Raw genomic sequence first — 7,710 nt, forward strand, 5'->3', positions numbered from 1 at the left:
AACGTTGACTAAAACCTCATGCTTTCTTTGTATAAACAAAACCTATAATTGTGTGATCTTTTTAAAGAATGGAAGAAACTAAATATAAGACCTACCTATTTGCATTGAGTAAATCTATAGTCTTCTATGAGTTACTAGTAAAAAACTGAAACTGCCGCAAATATTTTCTTTTCTAGATCAAGATAATCAAGAGATAATCCAGCTTTCATTGAACCAGTGACATATCGTATTACATATAATATTTCACCTCAGAAAGTGCACCTGCAATTACCAAAAGAAACGTCTCATTCCCATGATACCAAATTGGAAACGAATGCATCTAAGTACTTACGTATAATAAGCTGAATACATCCGGACAAGACATTGCTTTAATGATAGCGGTCACGGGACCGTGAATACGGAACCACGCAACCACCATCATTCTAATCGTAAATAACTATCTGAGTGCCCCGGCTCGACTCCGGTGCATATTTTTTTGTTCAGTTTAAATATTTAAACGTAAATTGTTATCTACGAAGAGAAAAAAGGCAATAAACCAAAAATCATTACAATTCGTTCTTCGCTACATTACGAAGTCATCTGTCACGTCTTTCGCGATAAACTCAAAAACTACTGCACCGATTTTAATTATATTTTCATCGATGGATAGCGTCGTTATTGAGAAAGTTTTTACCATATTATGTATATGTAATTTGTAAAGTTTCAGACAATGTGGACAAGACACGGGCATAAAGCTAGTGCGTTATAAGTGGCGTAACAAACTTTCTTTTATATAATTATATAGAAATAGATGTATAAATAGGTAATTATAGGTAAGTACCTACCCATAAACTAGGTCGAACGTTATAGAGTGCATCTGTCAAAAAAAGGTAACCATTGTAACGGTTTCTTCATACCTAGATCGATTGTTTATTTATTGTCTTTGTCAAGGCTTTAAAATAGAAAATTTAATTTTAATAACACCTTGAACTATAACTCTTAATAGAAAATATAGACATACATATAACTCTAGATGCATGGATATCATAAAACGATTCTACAAAAGAAGTTTATACTGTTTAGTTACTGAAGTTACTACATACATTACCTACAGTCGAACCTATTAAAATTAAATCATTAGTTAGGTACCTACTTTGATTTATTTACTATTACAAAAGAAATCCGTTTGCAAAATTACTTTAAAATATTTATTCTATTATTTTTACGATTAACATTCTTGAATAAAAAACATACAAAAATCAAATACACAAAACGACAATAATGACTCGCTAGACAATATAAATTATGATAATAAAAAAATAAACACGTGTGACCTTGTATACCTTTTTGTTTAAGGAAACTCACGTCAACCTTTTTAGGTTTATTGCTCCAAGAACTTTTGGTTGTCAGTCAGTCAGTCAGTCAACAAAACAAGCAATTTTGCACTTACTTATCTACTACATGTTAAAACATAATGTATCTTTATATTCTAGTATACTAGTAATATTATAAAGCTTGTTTGAAGAGTTGAAGAGTTTGTTTGTTTGTTTGAACACGCTAATCGCAGGAACTACTGCGCCGATTTTAAAAATTATTTCAGTGTTAGATAGCCCATTTATCGAGGAAGGCATAATATAATATTATCATCACGCTTAGACCAACAAGAACGGAGCAATGCGGGTAAAACCGCGGGGCACAGCTAGTGTTACAATAAGAAGACAAATTACAATTCGTAATTTATTTTCTCGTGTATTTAAGTAAAACAGAATTACACGTAATTAAATGGATTTTATCTACATAATTATAAACTTTATGTCTTCATTAACCTGACTTCCACAACGACATTTAAAACAATAAACATTTCCTATAAAGGGTATAAACATAAGAATGCTTGTTGAAATTTTACGATGGCTTACGTATATAACATACCTTACCCATATAGGGCATGAGGAGTGCTTAAAATATATGAAATTAATACATAAATATATATTATAGTAGCGGTCCGCCCCGGCTTCGCCCGTGGTACATATTTACGTATTCTCTACATAAAAACCATCCTCGTACTTCAAGGAATATATTAAAAAAAAGAATTACTTATCGAAATCGGTTCAGCCGTTCTCGAGTTATGCGCTTACCAACACATTTTGCGATTCATTTTTATATATATATTATAAGAAGATTATGAAGGAGACGATACCTGCTTGGCTAAAAGTCTTTTCATTTCGTACATCTTAGTACCGTCGATCTCAGAAGTGTATAGTATATATATGTAGGGTCAACCGGGGCAAATGCAACTATGGGGCTATGGCAACTAGTTATCATAACTAATTTAAGTATTAGAGTTGTTGTAATAAATCGCCACCTATGATTCAATAGCTCAACGACTAATAAATCTTACAAGTTATAGATGGTGCCCCTACGATGAAAACTATTTGATTGATAGGCCATTGTGTCAAACCGCTATTTTGAAGTTGGTGTGCGTAAAAACAGGTGTCGAGTTTTGCAGACAAAAAAATTGTTTAGGAGTGATTTTTTGCAGGTGTTTTTGATTGGACACGATTATCACAAGCCGTTAAGCATATTTCATTTATATTTTTAGTGCGTTAGTTGACTCTATTTTGTGTTATTGATGCAGTTACAATTGCCTCATGAAAATTTCACTGTGGGGTTATTGCAACTGTGAGGTTAGTTACAATAGCCCCTTATATTTTTGTATGAAACTAAAAACACTAGTGATGTGACAGTGTCGATATTTTTATTATGTATCCTTCTTGGTAGTCAAAATATATTTTCTTTATGATTAATTAAAGAAGAACCATCGATTATTTCTTCGATATTATACCCAGAGACGGGTTCATAAGTAAAATTCAAATTAGATAAAGCGTGGTTAAAGAATATAAGTAACTAAAAACGATAGGTAGGATAGTTCTGTGATTGTTCAAGTAATTTTTAGTAAACGGTTGATTAAGTTCTAATAAACGTATTTTGTTTGGTTTACGTTTTTAACAATATTTAACACAAAGAATATTATTTGTTCTGACCAAAAACTAAAATTGACTTAGTAGGTAGTACACTATTATTTTTTTTTTGTTGCGATTTAAAGTGGTAAATCAAAGTAGGTACCTAAATGAGTTTTTCCTCTAAATAATGCGGCGCCATCTACGATCGCAACGTTATTGTATAGATAACGTTATTGTATATATATATAGAATAATAAAAATATATCGATGAATAAGTTTTTTGCATTCCCCACACTAATTCTCTAACAAATAGTTGCATTTGCCCCACAATCAGAAAAATAAGATTTTTCCTGAAAACTCGTTCTTGCTACACGGTAATCCAGTTTGAAATCCTATGAATAACATGAAATCTCATAAATATATTCTATATTCGTTGTTTTATATGAAATAGAAGAAGAGCTATGGCAGTTAGTTGCATTTACCCCCGACTAGGGGTTAATGTAACTTTTTCTACCAATTTTAGGAAATATTCTCACTACCAGTTATTTATAAGACTACTGTATTGCTTGATTGGTTGAAGATAATCTTGAATAAATACAAAAATCACTAAATGGGTCAAATAAATGACCAAATATAAAAGGAGATAACTGCAACCGATCAAACTTGAAACTTGTTATTTTTTAGTTGCATTTGCCCCGGTTGACCCTATAGTAAAGTTATAAATAAATAAGAATAGGTAATATTTTAAAGAAGATAATATATATTTGTAGGTATGTTTACTTACTTATATACGACTATAATAATGTCTATACTCTATAGGAATGTGCAGTCCACACCTTCATCACGCCTTATGAGGAATTTTACCGTTTTTGATTGAATAAACCTGCTTATTTATTTATATATAAATAAAAAAATAAAAGTTCTAGCATATTCTAATAGATTTATTTATCGACGCAACTACATATCAGAGATATAATAAATAATCATAATAATTGACTACAAATAACTACATTATGATAAGACTTTTTTATTTTCGTGTAATTAAAGCTATGAGAATTTTGATAGCTGGCACACAATCAAATAAATAGTAGAACGCCTAACGAGTACTTATATAAACAACAATAATAATTATGTTAAATACAACACAATACGTTATGTAATAGATTACGATGTACATATCTATAATAAATCCGGAAGCCAATACTCGTATACCAGTTCAACATAGTAACAAGAACTTCAATTATCAAGAGTTTCTTATATCAATCAATAATTTCAAGTTTATCGGTTGTTTGATTACAAGTTTGTAGAAAAACGATAAAAGGAGCAATAATGCATATATTTATACTTATTTTTTAGTAGTTCGTTTAATAGTTTATACTTTATATAATGAAACTAACTAGGTACATAAAGGTTCAAGAAATATATGGTAACATTCAAGAAATATATGGAATCTTGTTGTTCTATCTCAGTTTCAACTCAATGGAAAACGATCGTTAAATAAAAAATAAAAACACTGAAGTGTAGAACATTGACAATGATTTCTATAGTTTTGCCAAAATACTAATAAAGTGAATGCTACTAGAATTAATCAATCCTAATTCACCTAAAAGTGAAGGAGACTATAACTTATTAACTAGAAATTCGTTGGACAACCAACATAAAAGAAATCTCAAACATTAAATCATTCAACGAGACTTGACGAGCGCGATTGAATTGTCATTTTACATAATAACAAGGTAGGTACTACTACTATTTCGGAAAGCTATTTTTAATAGAAGAGAGCCGGATTTATTCTCCGACTCTAATACATTTTAAATTTAGCAGAAAGTTTGGTCACTATTGCGTTTAAATAAATAAACACAACGTAAGCGACACTCGAACTATGAAATCGCAAACAAATGCCTAATGGCTTGCAAAATATAAGCATTCACTTTACCCTTCTAATAACCAATGTAAAACATTGCGTCTTAATGCTGTCCCTGTATGCACTAAGGTTGGTTTAATGCTCTAAAGCACTAAGCACTTAAAACAGCTGTTATTTTAATGAGAAAGAAACGTTATGTTTTTGTTTTGCATGCACGACATTTTCAAACGCACTCGAGCGTGAGTCCCAGCCCTTTTCCCGTTTCCGAGGGCCCTTAAAAGAATTTTACCCGCACATTTCTGCAACCGTCTCACACATTACAAATACGAATAAAACAAAGAAAACTTCATCTAGAATAAATAAATACAATACTCTGCAATCTTATTGGCTTTAATTAACGCTATCTTCAATATTACGCATTGTTGTAATAATATTATAGTATGTTCTCCATAAACACGGATTTGTTGGGTTAGTTTTTGTATTGGATTCAGGATAATCTATAGAAATTTGATTACGAAAAGGAAATATGTCCCAGAACGATGTCCGTAGCGAAACTCATCACACGAAATGCGGGATCACAATTTGTATTACGAACCTATGGGTCAAGGGTAAATAAAGGTCTCCTCATATTGACGATGCTAATGTGGGCTTATCTTTAATATGATACACAGAGGATTAGGAACACTTGACAAAATTCGTGAAGGATTAAAACCTTCTTAAATACTTATTATTATTAACATCTTAAACCCGCATGAAAACCTGTGTTAATTGTGAAGTATGAAAAAAATATTAAGATAATATTTTCTAACATTTCGTAAGCTATAAAAACCAGCCTTGCGCCGACAAACGGCAGACCTTCAGCAGTTCCCTTCACTTGATATCCAAAATAATCAAATCCTAGAATTAAGGACACAGGTTTTGTAATAGAACCTAAACTGGTTTAGTTTAGGGCAGAAACGTGTTTATCACAATCATGCAGAAAAACTGTTGCGTAAAATATGTACTTTACTCGTTTTTAGTAAATACATGGCAAGCTCAAAAAACGGGGCTCCATATAGATGATATGAACACAATAACTAAGCAAATTTCTGCAAACTACTTCCACTTATTTAAATGTCAAACTCTAGCAAAAAAATATATTAAAAAATCTTTTGTCTCCTAAAAAGTCTATTAGTTCTTCATCCTTTGATGTATATGGTTTTTTCTATTAAATATTGTAAATATTTGTATAAGAGCTTAAGAATAAATAATTAAAAAAATGTTGTTTTGGGATTTTTTCAGAAAATCTTCATTATCATATATATATATATTCTGAAATAAATCAAAACCATTTTTTACAGAATATAATATTAGTGTATTATGAGTAATATTTTAAATAATACTACTAAAAATAAAGCTCAATAGGCATACCAATACATAAAAAATATAAAAAAGCATGTTTTTGTATTGCAAAAAAAAATTCTCTTTTGCAGAAACAAATTCAAATTCTTTAAGTATCAATAAATATTTTTTTCATGCACTAAAAATAACTAGATATAAAATAAATAATGGGTAATGTAAAGTAAATTCATATTAAAATTCATTGATTAAATAGTTGGAATTGCATAAAAAAAAAATTAATATATTTTGTTACGACCATACATTTTTGAAATGATGATTTAAGAGACAGAATGTTTGCAGAAACAAATATTGTGAAGCAATTAAGTTGGCGGAAGGGAGTTTCCTTTGCTAAGAAAATGAAAATATAGTTGTTTACCACAAAAATTCCATTAAAAACACAAAGATAAATGCCGTTAAAAATGTGAGGATATTTTTTCACTGTCATTTAGTTACGATAAGCTCTTTGTTGTCTGTGTTAATCATTACAACAGACTATACCTATTTAATATTTTATTAATTATTATTATGCATATGTTGGCAGATGGAGATAAAAAATTAACTATTAAAGTCTCTTTTTTATCCTACATTGTTCTTCTGAGTGGCATGCTATTCATTATTGTTTATATTATTATTCTTTTGAGTTGTAAATATTACTATTTCAAATAAACTGAAACTTAAGTTCAATTTATATTTCTTCAAAAAAAATATTTTATTTGTACTCTCATACCTACTTTATTTGCATAAATGTAAGTAGGTGTGTACACATTAATATAAATATTTAAAAAATATGTAATAAATAATCGTATTTCGACTTAATTAGCTAATTACTTATTACTCATTCTTATATCTATATTTTTTTAAATGAAATTACGCAGTATGAGCACCATTTCATTTGGTTCCCTTTATTAATTGATTTCAATATTTTTTTAAGTATATGTAAATCTGAAAATTACGCCATATAGGTACAACGTTTTATTAAAAATAAAATGCATTACAATTTACATGATATAATAATGCAATGAAGAGTATAGCGTCACAGCCTACAACAGTAATTATAGTGATTACAGAAACAATAAAATGAATGTTTTTCTTGCATCTACTACCGCATATTGTGTAGGTACTCGATAAATGCGTTGAAATTGTTTAAATAAAATTCCTACTTACCAATCTGAAGGCTTTTCTTTGTTTTTCTCTACACCATTAGTCACTTAACTTCTTCTTTAACTACCCTAATCAAATTAGGATAGCGAGAACTTAAATAATTTACAAAACTGCGACAATTTTTTAAAATTTCTAGCACAATTAAGTTAACTTGAATCAATTAATGAATACTTGCGTATTATTCTTGTTTAATTTTGTTTATTTAACTACACAGTCGCCTGGTTTTCAAACAAATAAACACAACATTCGTGACTCAACCTGTCGTCTGTCGACCCATGGTCGACCCCTACTTTGACAAATCACAAATGTCAGTACTTCAAGACTTCAATGAACCACAGTTGTCAAAGTCAGCTGTCGCAGGAGAGT

At 29.9% G+C, this 7,710-nt stretch overlaps 1 protein-coding gene and 1 long non-coding RNA gene across 2 annotated transcripts in view; one reads left to right on the forward strand and one right to left on the reverse strand.

The window, feature by feature from the left end:
* Window positions 1-7,641, reverse strand: part of Abcd1 (ATP binding cassette subfamily D) — a 77,195-nt gene extending 69,554 nt beyond the window's left edge. Inside the window, exon 1 of the mRNA XM_089710241.1 lies at window positions 7,348-7,641. The gene's annotated coding sequence lies outside the window, so the exon portion shown is untranslated. The remainder of the gene's footprint in view (window positions 1-7,347) is intronic.
* The window catches only part of LOC149477708 (uncharacterized), a 298,415-nt gene that overhangs the window by 33,831 nt on the left and 256,874 nt on the right, over window positions 1-7,710 (forward strand). The gene's annotated exons all lie outside the window — the stretch shown is intronic.

The sequence above is a fragment of the Colias philodice genome, chromosome 24, assembly GCF_061535455.1.
Source record: "Colias philodice isolate Cphi_HAF_F1 chromosome 24, ilColPhil1 Martin Lab GWU primary, whole genome shotgun sequence".
NCBI lineage: Eukaryota > Metazoa > Arthropoda > Insecta > Lepidoptera > Pieridae > Colias > Colias philodice.